Below are 15553 nucleotides of genomic sequence, written 5' to 3' on the forward strand. Positions count from 1 at the left end.
TTTTTTTTGGTTTTTCGAGACAGGGTTTCTCTGTGGCTTTAGAGCCTGTCCTGGAACTAGCTCTGTAGACCAGGCTGGTCTCGAACTCACAGAGATCCGCCTGCCTCTGCCTCCCGAGTGCTGGGATTAAAGGCGTGCGCCACTATCGCCCGGCTTCTTTCTTCTTTTTTAAAATGTCATTTTTACTGTTACATGTGTGTCTATGTACCATGTGCGTGCTTCTGAAGGCCAGAGAGGGTGTTCGATCCCATGGAATTACAAAACATTGTGAGCCACCGTGTGGGTGCTGGGAACTGAACCCAGGTCCTCAGGAAGAGCAGACAATGCTCTTAACCACTGAGCCATCTCTCTAGCCCCTGACTGATCCCTATCCAGAAAGCCTTGTTTCATATTTGAAACTGATAGGCTCTGGCCTGGGCTGCTCTCCAGGGATCAGAAGGCAGTAGAAAGAGGGCAGCCCACTGTACTCTGGAAGGACAGAATCATGTCCTTCCTTCTGGGAACCCCCTCACTCTTGTGTGGCAGGGTTGACAGTGGCAAGTTTGTCCAGGGCTCAGGCACACATTTTGTGAGGACTGTCTGTGAGTCCTCTCCTCTTTCTTGTCTAAGCATCCTGGAGAGGGAGTAAAACATGTGTGACTGTCATTTTCACCATCACCACCACCACCACCACCACCACCACCACAACCACCACCCCCGCTGGAACCATAGCTGAAGCGTGCTGGTATTTCAACACAGTGTTGCTCTGTGTAGCCCTGACTGCCCTGGAACTTGTTCTGTAGACCAGGTTGACCTCAAACTCAGAGATCCACCTGCCTCTGCCTCCCAAATGCTGAGATTTACAGCACACACACCATCCATGGCCTGGCTCCCCATTTCTAATCAGATGAGTAGTTTTTGCTTCTGCAGGATGCTGAGACCCTTCCCCTTGTGACTGAGTCTCCATTCAATATTGGTCTGGCCTGACCAGACTGACCCTCTAGGTTCATGAGCATGGAAAGGTCTAAGGAAAATTAGGTTTAACGTTCATGATTGCCCCCCCCCCCCCGCATACTCAGAGAACATCCCAGGTTGGAGCATTGCATTGGGTCCTCTGTGGACATGCAAGAGACCAGTCTCCCTCTAGGAGCCTCTTTTGGGCTGACATTACATCTCAATGGGACCCAACCGGCCCTGGCACTTCTGTTCCCTTGGACAATTCTGGGGATTGGTATGGGTTTTCTTCTGGCTACTTTCTCTGCCAGAAAGACCTCTGTGAGACCCCTGGTATCCTCTCTTCTTGCCCAGGCTCTGCTCCTCTCTAGTCCTCCTCCTCTGTCCCTCAATATAATTCTTATCTACTCTCAGAGGCCGCTCAGCAGGCTAAGTAGTTGGGAGAACTGACAAACCATTAGGCTATTTTGTCAACACCTCTTGTAATAGCTTCTTGGACTGTGTGTTGTACATGAGTAGATAAGATACCAGCATGTTCCTGGAACAAGCCAAGGACACCAAGTCATCCCATGGACTCAGATACCTAACACACATTGTCACATTCTGCTCTCGCCAGCAATGCGAGTACGGCCCTTGCGGCCAAGACTGAGAACCTGAGTTCAGTACTGGGACCCACATGGAAAGAGAGAAGTGACTCCAGCAGGTTGTCCTTACACACACACACACACACACACACACACGCACGCACGCACGCACACACACACGCGCACACACACACACACACACACACGCACACACACACAGTAAGTAAATAAATACATGTAATAATAAGGTTCTCTCTGCTGCCTCTCTAATCTCTGGGGACCTGTCCCTTTCTGAATGGAGATGGAGAAGTGGATGTGGGATAGGAAAGGGGAGGAAACAGGAGGAGGGAAGGGAGGGGAAACTGGTTGGTATGTAAAAATAAATGAAAAAAATGTTATTTAAGTAAAAAAATATTCTGATGCAGAGAAACCAAAACCAACCAATCAAACAAACAAATAAAAAATTTGTATTCTGGGGGCCCAGAGAGATGATGGCTCAGTGGTTAAGAGCAATGGCTGATCTTCCAGAGGTACTGAGTTCAATTCCCAGCACCTACATCTGCAACTCCAATTTCAGATGATCCAATGCCCTTTTCTGGTCTTTGTGGGCACCAGGCACACGTGGTGCACAGACATACATGCATGTGTATTAAATATACACAATTTAATAAAAATAATTAAAAATAGATGTTCTAGAGCCAGATTTGGTGGTACAGCCAGATGTAGTGATACATGTCTCTCATTCCAGCGCCGGTGAGGCAGAGGCAGGTGGATCACTATGAGTTTGAGAGCATTAATCTATATAACAAAGTTTGAGGCTAGCCATAGATACACAGTCAGACACTGTCTCATAAACAAACAGACAAACAAAATAGATGTTCTGGATCCAGCCTGCACCACCAAGCTCACCTGTGAGCTGCCCACTCAGCCTGAGCCATTGGATTCTTCCTTTCTCTTGGGCCTTTCAGGAGAAAGCAATCATTTGTGAGCTCCCCTAGTTCTTCATGAGACCAAGTCTCATTGTATCCAAAATGGCAATTACCAGCTTAACAAAGTTGTGAGTTCTTTTTTTTTTTCCTGTGTATTTTCTGTTCCGTCTGCCTTTTCTTGCTAAGATAAATTGGTATTTCAAGGCCCTGAAAAGCTAGTCAGTCCCTGTTGGAATGTAACATTCTGTAACTTGTGGGAAACTAACAGAAATAGGTGTGAAAGCCTTTCTAACAGATAACAAAAAAAGCCTGTCCAAGTCCCACAGCAGACAGAGCTGTAGCCTTTAGCGCTGTGTGGATAGCAGCAGCAGACCGTTACAGCAGACCGTTACATTGTGTCGTGAATGTAGCTTAGATTCAAGGCTTTTAAAGACTTAGTAAATTTGTCTTTACTAAATCTTTGTTGTTGTTGTTTCCGAGACAGGGTTTTACTATGTAGCCCTCGCTGTTGTGGAGCTCGCTCTGTAGACCAGGCTGACCTCAAATTCAGAGATCCACCACCACCTGGCGAAATCTTTAGTATTTTCAACTGGGGTGGTGGTGCACGCTTTTAATCCTCCCCCCCAAAAAAAGAATGAATGAATGAATGAATAAGAAGTATTTTCACCCACGCTGGACGTAGTAGTATGCCTTTAATCACATTGCTGGAGGCATAGGCAGGTGGAATGAGCTCCAGGCTAGCCAGGGCTATAAAGTATGACTTTGTCTCAAAACAGAAAACTAGAAAGTACTTTCCTAGACTAACGGCTGGAGAGATGGCTCAAAGGTTCAAAGCATTTACTGCTCTTGCAGAGGATCCAGGTTCTATTCCCAGCACCTACCATGGTGGTTCACAACCGTCCATAAGTCCAGTTCCAGGATATCTGATACCCTCTCCTGACCTTTACGGGCACTATACATATATGCAAGCAAAAGTATGAAAATATTCCCTGAGCAAGAAAGGGTTTTGAATGGGGAAGTAAGACTTTGTCTTGAGGGACCATTGAAATTACCTGGCGCGAGTGAGAAGGCAATATGGAACACGCAACAAACCCGCTTAGGAATTTATTAGGCAGGGGTGTACAGGCTTGGTGATGTGGTTACGTCATACGCAGGTGATGGAGGTCACACATGCGCTCAAGGGCTCACACAGCTGCGTCTTATGTAGGTGATGCAACCATGCCGCTCGTGGGTCAAGCCAGAGGGCTTGTCCACACATGTGTCGCCCTGGAACCTGGAAGTGTCAGCCATATTGCGGCTGAATCATAACAACCATGTCTAGCCTTTATCATGACGGAAAAGGAGAGTGTTGGGGAGAGTTCCATGGGCTAACTGCTTAGCACACATGCGAGGGCCTGAGTTTAGATCCCCAGAACCTACAAAAGGTGGGCGTGGTAGCACAAGTCTATAACCCTATGGTGAAATGAGGGATGGAGACTGGCAGGGGAGGGGGGTACCCAGAAAGCTCATAGTAAGCAGCTAGATGCTCTTTCAAGCTATTGACAAGAAGTCTGACTTTGGAGTGACTACAAACAAGATATCCTGACCTAGGGTGTGGTTACTTGGTATTTTGGATATTAAGATGGCCCATAGAGGTGGATCCGCTCCACCTGGACCAAAGGTCAGAGAATTCAAGCCTATTCCTGTTCCTTCAAGGATAAGACTGGAGGTTTGACCCAGGGAGTGGCTGTCTATAGGATGCTTGGCCTAAGGGCTGTTTGGGGGGTGTTTCTGAAAGTCCTTCTTAGAGTGGTTTCTAGCTTTCTAGGAGTTTGTTGGGGCCTTTCCCAACCTCCCTATGGGCACCTAGTTCCCAGCTTTTCCTTTGAAGGTTTCAGTCCTGAACAGAAACACTGCCTCAGGCGGCTGTGCCATTAAACAGCTGCTACTGCAGATCCTCAACAGTCCCCAGGGAAAAGCTGTCCCCAGGAACGAGATCTGAGTTAGGTCAGACAACCACAGGTTCTGCTGTGGGGCTGCTGGACTCTGCCCATGTTGACCATGTTGACGGCCACTTGACCATTGAGAATGAGGTCCTGGGCAGCAGCGAGTTTGCTCTGCCCCTCCCTCCAGTTGATTTCAGCTGCTGGAGTTTGGACTGCCCAAGAGGCTGGGGTAGGAATAGGAACAGAGCGAGCCAGAATGCCACAACACTAAGAATTCTTTTCTTTAGCTGTCTTCCTTCCTGTCTTCCTTCTTTCCCTTCCTTCCTTCCTTCCTTCCTTCTTTTTCTTTTTCTTTTTTTAAGACAAGGTGGTGGTTTAAAAAAAATGGCCCCCCAAAGGGAGTGGCACTATTACAAGGTGGGGCTTTGTTCAAGTGGGTGTGGCCTTGTTGGAGGAAGTGTGTCACTGTGGAGGTGGGCTTTGAGGTCTCATATATGCTCAGGCCACACCCAGTGAGACAGACCACTTCCTGTTGCTTATAAGAGAAGATATGGTACACTTGGCTACTTCTTCAGCATCATGTCTGCCTGCATGTCACTATGTCAAACCACGATGATAATGGACTAAACCTCTGAAAACGTAAGCCACCCCAACGAAATGTTTTTCCTTTATAGGAGTTGCTGTGGTCATGGTGTCTCTTCACAGCAAAAGAAACACAAACTAAGACATAAGGTCTCACTTTGTAGTTCTGGCTGTCCTAGACTAGACTCAATATACAAACCAGATTGACCTCAGAGATCCTCCTGCCTCTACCTCCTGAATGCTGGGATTAAAAGTTGTGCACCACCACACCCAGAATTATCTATATTTTTTGAATATGCTCATCCCATGATTGTGAGTCTTTGATCAACTTCCAGAGTTCTGAAAATACTGATTTTTCATGTTTTTTTCCAGTGCTCTTGTAGTTTTATGGGGTCTGATGTATGATTTGACAGAGGTGGCCCATGACACCAGAGTGGCTTTGGTTTTGAGTCAGGGTTTCATGTATCCCAGGCTGTCTCTTAACCTGCTATGTAGCCAGAATGACCCCAAACCTTGGTCTTTCTGCTTCTACCTCTCATGTTCTGGAATTACAGGCAGGCACCACCAGGCCTGGTGTGCATGTGTGGAGGACTGGACCTAGGCTTTATGAACGTTCTCTGAGTGCACCATCAGCTGAGCCCCAAGCCCCCCTCAGCCCTCACGACTGGCCTTATTTACCCATTCTTTTATTTCAAGTGTATGAGTGTTTTGCCTGCATGTTTGTCTGTACTCTGTATGCATATCTGGTGCCCTGTGAGGCCAGCCGAGGGTATTTATGTTCCCGTAACTGGAGTTAGGATGGTTGTGAGTGGCCATGTGGGTGCTGGGACTTGAACCTGGGTCTTCTGGAAGAACAGCAAGTGATTTTAACTTCTGAGCCATCTCTCCAGCCTCTGACACATGGCCTTTGAAACATCCAACACAGCATTAAACTCTGCCTCCTACCCTATGCCAGCGGTCGCCTAGTTCTCTGTGTATGACCTATGACACTCGTCCAGTACAGTTGCCGCTGAGGCGTGGGGTCTGGAGGTGTTAGAGGGACTGTTTATCTTGGGGGAGGAAAGGAAAGGGTTTATTTGGCTTACTCTTCCGGGTCACAGTCCATCACTGAGGGCACGGACTGAAGCAGGAACCACAGAGGAAGGCTGCTTACCTGAGCTTGGGTTCCCATTCAACTACCTTCCTCATACAGCCCAGGCCTACCTGTCTAGGGACGGGACCACCAGGTTCTTTGACAGCAGTTGGCAATTAAGATAATTCACCACAGACTTGCCCACAGGCCAGCCTGACGGAGGCTGTCCTTCAGCAGATGCTCGCTCTTACCCAGCCTTGTCGGGTTGACAACCAAGAACAGTTGCAGCTTCCTTCCCCATGAACCTGCATCTTGCTGCAGAAGTTTCCAGAGGTTTCCTTTTATGTGGAACATCTGGAAGGCCCCAGACACTCATCGGCACTGTCAGGCTGCCTTTTCAGAGGACACTGTCGCAGCTGTTGCCCCTGCCCCCAGACAAGGGAAGGCTTGGGTTGAGCCTAAGGCAGTCTGCACACCCTGTGCTCTGGAGGGAGGGGGAAGAATCACAGGTCTCTGGCCTCTGCTCGGGCAGGGGGCTACTGCTTTGGGCTGCTCCGGACACAGGCTCCAATATCCAAGAGGACAAAAGCGCAATATCTGGGCCTGAAGTTAGGATCAGGTCTCTGCTAAACAGTGAGTGACTGGCTGGCCTCAGTTTCCCTGAGTGTCCCTCAAAGGGCTCCACCAGATACTCGGGTTCCTTAGTGGCAGGCCATACCCAGAAGCCTACATATGGAGCACAGAGCACCTCATTTCTTACCTCAGGGAAGACTTACCCTTTCAGGAGGTCTCCCAGCTGCCATTGGTGGACTCTTATGAGTATCATATGCTGCCCCCGCCCCCAGCAAGGCCTCTGAGAGCAAATGTCACTGTCTGGGATGGCGGCCTGAAGATCAGCTGTGAACCCAGGCTGGAAGACAGCTTGTTATGGGTCACGAGCCCTCCGTTGACATACCTTGCTCCCAGCGGCTCGTCAGGACCTCTCTTCAGCATTCAGTTCCTTTTCCTGCCCACAAACAAGTCACCAAGGCCAGTGGCCCAGCAAACCTCTCTCTCTCTCTCTCTCTCTCTCTCTCTCTCTCTCTCTCTCTCTCTCTCTCTCCTTACTTACTTATGAGGAAGAAGAAGGTAAAACAAAAGACCAATTATCAGATAGCGATTTATTGATGTATTTATTGATTTCCTTAAAGCTCTGCCGCAAGAGCTCTTTTCCAAACATGGCTTCAATTGATGCCTAGGACGGGCACCTAGAGAAATGAGAAATAGACCAAACAACGGGTAATTGTCCTTAACAACCTGGGCGCAACAGCCTCTGCCAGTCAGCTCATTATGACACGTGTCTTTGGGAACAAAAGACTGGCTGCTACAGACGCTTCTGTAAAGTCTCACTTGCCAGCCCCACCTCGTGGTTTTAGAGTATAAAATGAGACCTCACAAACTAGACCTGGGACCAAGCATTTCGTGAGCTTTCTTGGCTTGGGTCCAACAGAGAACTCTCTCTTCCACTCTGCCTGGCGCTTATTCCAGAAAGATTTCCTGAAATACTTGCTTTACATAACACAGTTTGCAGAAATGACTAACTGGTGGCTGGGATGCGGCTCAGTTGGTAGAGTGCTTGTTTAGCATGTGTGAAGCCGTGGGTTCGATTCCCAGCACTGCATAGAACAAGCGCTCAGCGGCACACACCCAAAATGCACTTGGAATTGTCTGGTGTATGTGAGGCCTGGGTTTCTGAGCCAGAGTCAGAGATACTGGTCTGGATGGACCCAAGGCTACACAGATGGAACCTGAAGCGCTAGCCATGGGACAAAGGTGGACAGAGGCTTTAAAGAAGAGCGGACAAGCCCCGTGGTGGTGGCGCACGTCTTTAATCCCAGCACTGGGGAGTCAGGGGCAGGCGGATCTCTGTGAGTTTTAGGCCAGCCTGGTCTACATGGTCAGTTCCAGGCCAGTCAGAGCAACAGTGAGACACCACTGTCTCAAACACAGCAAAGCCAGAACGAAGAAAGAAGAAAGAAAGGAAGGAAGGAAGGAAGGAAGGAAGGAAGAAAGAAAGAAAGAAAGAAAGAAAGAAAGAAAGAAAGAAAGAAGAAGAGAAATGCAGACTGTGGCAGAACATCATGGCAGCTGGAAGACAAGCTTATTGCCTGTGGGAGCCCTTCTGGTGTGGGACTCAGAGCCTAAATGCAATCTAAGGTGAATGTGCTGATGGGCAGTGGCGGGTGAACGACCAGGAACTGTGTCCTCCTGAGGGCCCGTGGAGGTGCCAAGTAACCTGATACAGTAAACCTTCCGGCTTTGTAGCAAACACAGTAAAACAATAAAAATGGCTGTGGGAAGAAGGAAGCGGGATGGAGAAGGGAGAAACAACGGAAAACAGCATGAATGGGACGAAACAAACTAAGCCGCTGACTCTAGGTACCATGGAAATCCCAGGAAACACAGTGGCGGACAGAGGGGTTGGGGGTTGGGGGCGGGGCTAGGGAGGCGGAGTAGCCTGATCCCTCCCACTTTCCAGGATTGCTGCCACTGCTGAAGGTCAGTTGCTGCTGGGTAGGCAGTTGCCCCGACAACCCCCACCATGGGTGCCAGAGGAGCTAGGGTGTTCTGAGGGGAGTGGCCTGGGGTAGGGGCCCTGGTGTGATAGAACACTGCAGGTACCCACACTGATGGGGGCCAAGTGATGACTGAATTCTCTTCTCTTCCTGTACATCTCCAACTGAGGTATACAGATGTTCTTGAAGACACAGGGGATGAGTTGGGATCACACCCAACAAACTGACCTGTGTTCTTACGAATGGCTGAGGACCACTGGCAAGCTTGGGAGGGACAGGCTGGGGTTTGAACAGCATCTGCCCTTTCTCCTATAAGAGCTGTGGTTTGTTTGTTTGATTTCGTTTTATTGTTTTTTTAAATATTTATTTATTTATTTATTTATTTATTTATTTATTTATTTATTATGTATACAATATTCTGTCTGTGTGTATGTCTGCAGGCCAGAAGAGGGCACCAGATCTCATTACAGATGGTTTGTGAGCCACAATGTGGTTGCTGGGAATTGAACTCAGGACCTTTGAAAGAGCAGGCAATGCTCTTAACCGCTGAGCCATCTCTCCAGCCCCCTTGTTTTATTGTTTTAAGACAGAGTTTTACTATGTAGACCAGGGTGGCCTCAAGATCTACCAGTGTCTGCCTCCCAAGTGCTGGGGTCAAAGGCGTGTGCCACCATGCTCAGCCATAAGCCTTCTTTATTTTTTTATATGCAAGTATTATATATATTCTTACTTAACTTTTAAATTTATATTAGTGTTTTAAAGTATTAGTTTTGCTCCCCAAAATACTATGAATAGATTATGCATTTGCTACATTTTTTATATTTGTTCCAAACAACATAAAGAAAACGTTTTGGTTCTGATTGTTTTGTCAATTTGACACGTGTTAGAGTTATCTGGAAAGGGGACCTTAATGAGAAAATGTCTCCATCACGGTCATCGGCAGGCAAGTCTGTGGGAGCGTTTTCTAGATTAACAATGGACAATGTGTGATAGCCTGGATCACTGTGGGGGGTGTCTCCATTGGGCAGGGGTCACTGGCCTGATCACTGTGGGAGGTGTCTCCATTGGGCAGGGGTCACTGGTTGTATAAAAAGCAGGCTGAGCCTAGTCATAGAGAGCAAGGCAGTGGGTGAATGAGCAGTTCTCTGTGTGTGATATTGGGGTTGAAGTCCAGGGCTTCATATGTGTTAGGTAAGTGTTCTACCACCAAGCTATCTCCCCAGCTCTAAAAAAAAAAAAAAAAGTGATGTCCCTTCACAGTAGCCACAAATACCATAAAATATCTCAGAGTAACTCTAACCAAACAAGTGGAAGACTTGTATGGCAAGAACTTCAAATCTTTGAAGAAAGAAGTTGAAGAAGACACCAGAAAGTGGAAAGCTCTCCCATGCTCTTGGGTAGGAAGAATTAACATAGTAAAAATGGCAATCATATTAAAAGCAATCTACTGATTCAATGCAATGCCCATCAAAATCCCAGTAAAATTCTTCACAGACCTCGAAAGAATGGCACTCAACTTCATATGGAAAAGCAAAAAATCCAGGATAGCCAAAACAATCCTGTACAATAAAAGAACTTCTGGAGGCATCACAATCTCTGGCTTCAAGCTCTACTACAGAGCTACAGTACTGAAAACAGCCTGGTATTGGAATAAGAACAGACAGGGGACAAATGGAACTGAGTCAAAGACCTGGATATTAATCCACACACCCTCGAACACTTGATTTTTGACAAAGAAGCAAAAAATAACAAATGGAAAAAAGAAAGCATATTTAAAAAATGGTGCTGGCATAACTGGATATCAGCATGTAGAAGAATGAAAATAGATCCATATCTATCACCATGCACAAAACTCAAGTCCAAATGGATCAAAGACCTCAACATAAAGCCAGCCACACTGAACCTCATAGACAAGAAAGTGGGAAGTACACTTGAACCCATTGGCACAGGAGACCATTTCCTAAATATAACCCCAGTAGCACAGACACTGAGAGAAACAACTAAGAAATGGGACCTCCTGAAACTGAAAAACTTCTGCAAAGCAAAGGACATGGTCAACAAGATAAAACAACAGCCTACAGAATGGGAAAAGATCTCCACTAACCCTTCATCAGACGAGGTCTGATCTCCAAAATATACAAAGAACTCAAGAAATTGGACACCACAAGAACACATAATCCAATAAAAAAAAAGTGGAGTACAGACCTAAACAGAGAACTCTCAACAGAAGAATCTAAAATGGCTGAAAGACACCTAAGGAAATGTTCAACATCCTTAGTCATCAGAGAAATGCAAACCAAAACAACTCTGAAATTCCATTTTACACCTGTAAGAATGGCCAAGATCAAAAACACTGATGACAACTTATGCTGGAGAGGTTGTGCATTGCTGGTGGGAGTGCAAGTTGGTACAGCCTCTTTGGAATCAGTATGGTGATTTCTCTGAAAATTAGGAAATTTCTAATTTTGAGGAATTAGGAATTCCTCAAGATCCAGCAATACCACTTTTGGGTATATATCCAAAGGATGCTTAATTGTGCCACAAGGACATGTGCTCAACTATGTTCATAGCAGCATTGTTTGTCATAGCCAGAACCTGGAAACAACTTAAATGCCCCTTGACAAAAGAATGGATAATGAAGATGTGGTACATTTACACAATGGTGTACTACACAGCAGAAAAAAAAATGACATCTTGAAATTTGCGGGCAAATGGATGGATTTAGAAAACATCATATTGAATGAGTTTACCTAGACCCAGAAGGACAAATACAATATGTACTCACCCATAAGTGACTTTTAGACATAAAGCAAAGAAAATCAGCCTGCAAATCACAATTCCAGAGAACATAGACAACAATGAGGACCCTAAGAGAGACATACATGGAGCTAATCTACATGGGAAGTAGAAAAAGACAAGATCTTCTGAGTAAATTGGGAGCATGGGGACCATGGGAGAGGGTTGAAGGGCAGGGGAGAGGCAGGGAAGGGGGCAGAGAAAAACGTAGAGCTCAATAAAAATCAATTTTAAAAATGAGTAATATTTTGTGTTTTTTTTTAAGGAGTTAATTTTATTATTTTAAGAAGCTTTTATTTTGCCAGGCAGTGGTGGCGCATGCCTTTAATCCCAGCACTTGGGAGGCAGGGGCAGGTGGATCTTTGAGAATTCGAGTCCAGCCTGGTCTACAAGAGCTAGTTCCAGGACAGGCTCCAAAGCTATAGAGAAACCTCGTCTCAAAACAAACAAACAAAAAAGATTTTATTTTTATAGTTTGTGTGTGTCTATGTTTGAGTATTTGCACCATATAAGTGCAGTGCTCTCAGAGTCCAGAAGAGGGCATCCCCTCCCATAGAGCTGGAGCTACAGGAAGTTGTGAGCATCCATGCCTGACATGGATGCTGGGAACCTAGGTCCTCTGCAAGAGCCATCAGTGTTCGTAACTGCTGAGCTGTCTTTCCAGCCCCCATCTCATTCTTCCAGAAAAAGCTTTGCCACAGATCCAAACTCCTGTGGAAGAGTGTTCAAGTGTGCTCTGGTGTTCAGAGTTTAAAATCCACTCTCTGAATCTGGGCTTTTTTTCTGTAAGTCCTGCCTTCTAACCTGGCCTCCAGACCCCACGAGCCTTCTCATCTCCTGCCTGATACTCAGCTTGACTGCAAGGTGGGTGGGAGCTGAGTGCTGGGGCCAGGATTAGTAACTGCCATTTATTACCTTCCGGGCGCTAATTACCACCCTGTCCCCGGGGAGCAGAGTCATCGCTGTGTGGGGTGCAAAGGCTGCTAGGCAGGTGCCGACTCTCTCGGGATAACTGGGATTCCAGCTTCGGGGAATTCATCTTTTTAACTAAATAGAATTAGAAGAATTCAGAAAACTACCCTGTAAGGAAGCCCCTACCAGTCTGACTGCATGAACACAACTGATAGTTTCGACTGGCTGTCCTCTGTCCTTATCGCCCAGTGCTCATGATGGTTTTATATTGATGTAACAAATGTTTGCAAAAAGTGTGTGTGAGTGTGTGTCTGTGTGTGTGTGTATGTGTGCGCGTGCATGTGGAAGCCAGAGGTTTACTTGAGGTGTCCTCCTCAGTTGCTCTTCACCTTATTTTTAAAAATTCTATTATTTATTTATTTGGGGTGGGGAGGGGTAAAGTTGTCTCAGTGTGCACGCGGCAGTCACAGGACAGCTGGCTGGGGTAGGTTCTATCTTTCCACCATGTTGCTTCCAGGGACTGAACTCAGGTTGTCAGGCTTGGTGAAAAACATCTTTTTTACACCTATTGAGCCATCTTGCTGGCCTTCCACCTTTTTGAAATTTAATGACTTTTATATTGTGTGTATGGGCATTTTGATTACCTGTATGTCTGTGCACCACATGTGTGTGTGGTGCCGGGAGAGATCAGAAGAGGGGGTCAGATCTCTTGAAATGGGAGTTAGGAATGGTTGTAAGCTGCCATGAGGTTGCTGCGAATTGAACCTGGCCGTTGTCTAGGAGAGCAGCCAGTGCTCTTAACCACTGAGCCATCTCTCCGGCCCTCTACCTTACCTTTTGAGACAGGATCTCCTCATGGGGTCTGCATGGTCACACAGTAGATGGGCTGAATGTTAGAAGGCCAATCCACCAGAGATCTACACATCTGATGGAGGCACAGCCCGTGAGAAACACTGCCTTTGGAAGAGCTGCCTGGCTGTCTCTAACTGCAGATTCTCCTGTGGGAAAGCATGCTCCCCTGCTGTGTGTTCCTCATATGCTGGGCACAGTTTTCCTATGTTCTGTTAGGAGGGTGTCTTTTTCCCCCCGAACTGTGTATTCTGGCAGATAAAATAAGACAGTCAAACCTTTCGTCCCACACTGTAATAATAATAATAAAAAAAAACTTAGAAGCTTGTTCTCTATAATTAACTCCCTGACAGGATGAATTGGCCAGACAAAAGTCCTTGTGAGGTGATCACAGGAGGAACTTCCACAGAGCGGAATTGCAGATGTCTGGCCTTGCTAGATGTAAGTCCTTCAAAGATTTATGATGAACTAGGGTGGTATTGCAGGTGTCTGTCCTTATAGCATAGTCCTTCAATAGCAATAGCACCTAACTGACTAATCATGTCGGGATATATTAATCACACTTAAGAAATGTGAAATGATATCCTTTTATTCTTTGCCTCTTTCTTAGATCTCTTATCGGGTTAGTTTCTCCCTTTGTAATCTGTAGCAGCCCCTTTAAGAGATGGCTGGGCCCTCCTCACAGCTGCAGCTCTGGTTGGTCAGGTCCTCTCACCACCCCTCCTAAATAAGCCTAAATAAGTGTTGGCTCTCCTCACTCCAGCCCCTCAGGTCCAGGAGGAGTCAGACACTGAGAAAGACTGAGATCAGCTGAGCTGGGCAGATGGGTCCCCGTCAAATGGAGGGGAGCTGGCCGCGGTGCTCAATGGCGGTCTCACTGTCAAGCACGCGCTCTTCCTTATTTTCACACTGCTGTGATAAAATTATCCCGATGAAAGCAACTTAAGGGAGACAGGGCTTACTCTGGCTCACAGTTCCAGAGAGACACAGTCCTTCATGATGGGGAAGACGTGGTAGGAGCAGGAGGGTGCCCGCTCCTATTTCATCCGGGCTCAGACAGCAGGAAGTGAACAGGAAGTGGGCTGAGGTCTGATGGCTGCCTCCACTGACCCACTTCCTTCAGTGAGACTCCAGCTCCTAAGGATTCCACAACCTTCCCAATCAGCACCACTAGCTGTAGGTGGTTAGGACCGGCTCTACAACAGACCCAGAAGAGGAGCACACATAGCTCTCTTGCTGAGAGGACCTCATCTTCTGGGTTCCTGCCAACAGCCCAGCACCCATGATTTTGCCCACATCCCAGCACTGGCACCACATGGCTCCACAGGGAACTTAAACAATTACACCTCCTAATGAAGCTCGTTGTAAAGCAGGGGCATATTTTAACGGTTTAAGCTGCCCACAAAGCCAAGGCTCGTCACGGTTGGACAACACCCCATCTCTGCCTCAGCCTGTGGGCCTGGCCAGGGCTCAGACCCCCAGCTGCCCCTTCTCTCTTCACAGCTCTTCTCTCCAGTGAAGGACAAAAACTCAACCTTGGCTTTAAATAGACCCTAAGGAGCAGGGGAAGCTTGCTAAACTAGTCAGGTTTCCTCAACCACGCAGCAATTTGGGGAACATCTTAGAAGCATCACCGTGTCCCTGACACCTGATGTCCTAAGCCTACCTTATCATAAGGGAGGAATAAAATGTAAAGTTCTGGCTTATGACATCCATAAAGGGTTCTGTTCATTTCCAGTCTGACTTGGAGCATAGGAAAAGTCTAAAGACAATGGTCCCCTGCAGTAGCTCTTGGGACCAGAGCAGTGAGACCCCGCTGGGAGCCTGACCCCTTGGCTAAGGGTGAAAGCAGAGACAGATATGACATGTTCACACGTCGAGGGCCATGCGAGGGACCAACAGGCAGCATGGGAACTCATGGAACATGGCTGAGTGGTTGGCAAAGCCACGCCTGAGATAGCCCTGGAAAGGCAAGGTCCTGAGGACTACATCTCCCGTGGACCTCATGCTATTATTGAGCATAGCTCTGATTGCTGCCTTCATGGTCATCACAGCCCTCATAATCTAGGGGTTGTATGAAAACTCTTGGGGTTTCTAGCCCCTCACTGGGCGGTGTTCCTGGTACTTACAGTAATAGTGACTAACTTTTTCCAAGCATTGCTGCCGGAGCAGATAAATGATTCAGCCACCACCCTTAGAAAGTATTTAGACACGCAGAATTGTTAGTAAGATTATGTTAAGGTGTTTTTCCTCTTGTAGACCAGGCTGGCCTCAAACTCACAGAGATCCGCCTGCCTCTGCCTCCCGAGTGCTGGGATTAAAGGTGTGCACCATCCCTGTCCATAAGGTGTTTTTGTTAATGGTTTTGAAGTAGAAAATCTGGAGGAACAATTTAAAGTTTAGAAAAGCACATAGT

The sequence above is a fragment of the Alexandromys fortis genome, unplaced genomic scaffold (genome assembly GCF_014885135.2).
Source record: "Alexandromys fortis isolate MF-2015 unplaced genomic scaffold, M_Fortis_MF-2015_v1.1 scaffold_9, whole genome shotgun sequence".
In the NCBI taxonomy this organism is placed as follows: Eukaryota; Metazoa; Chordata; class Mammalia; order Rodentia; family Cricetidae; genus Alexandromys; species Alexandromys fortis.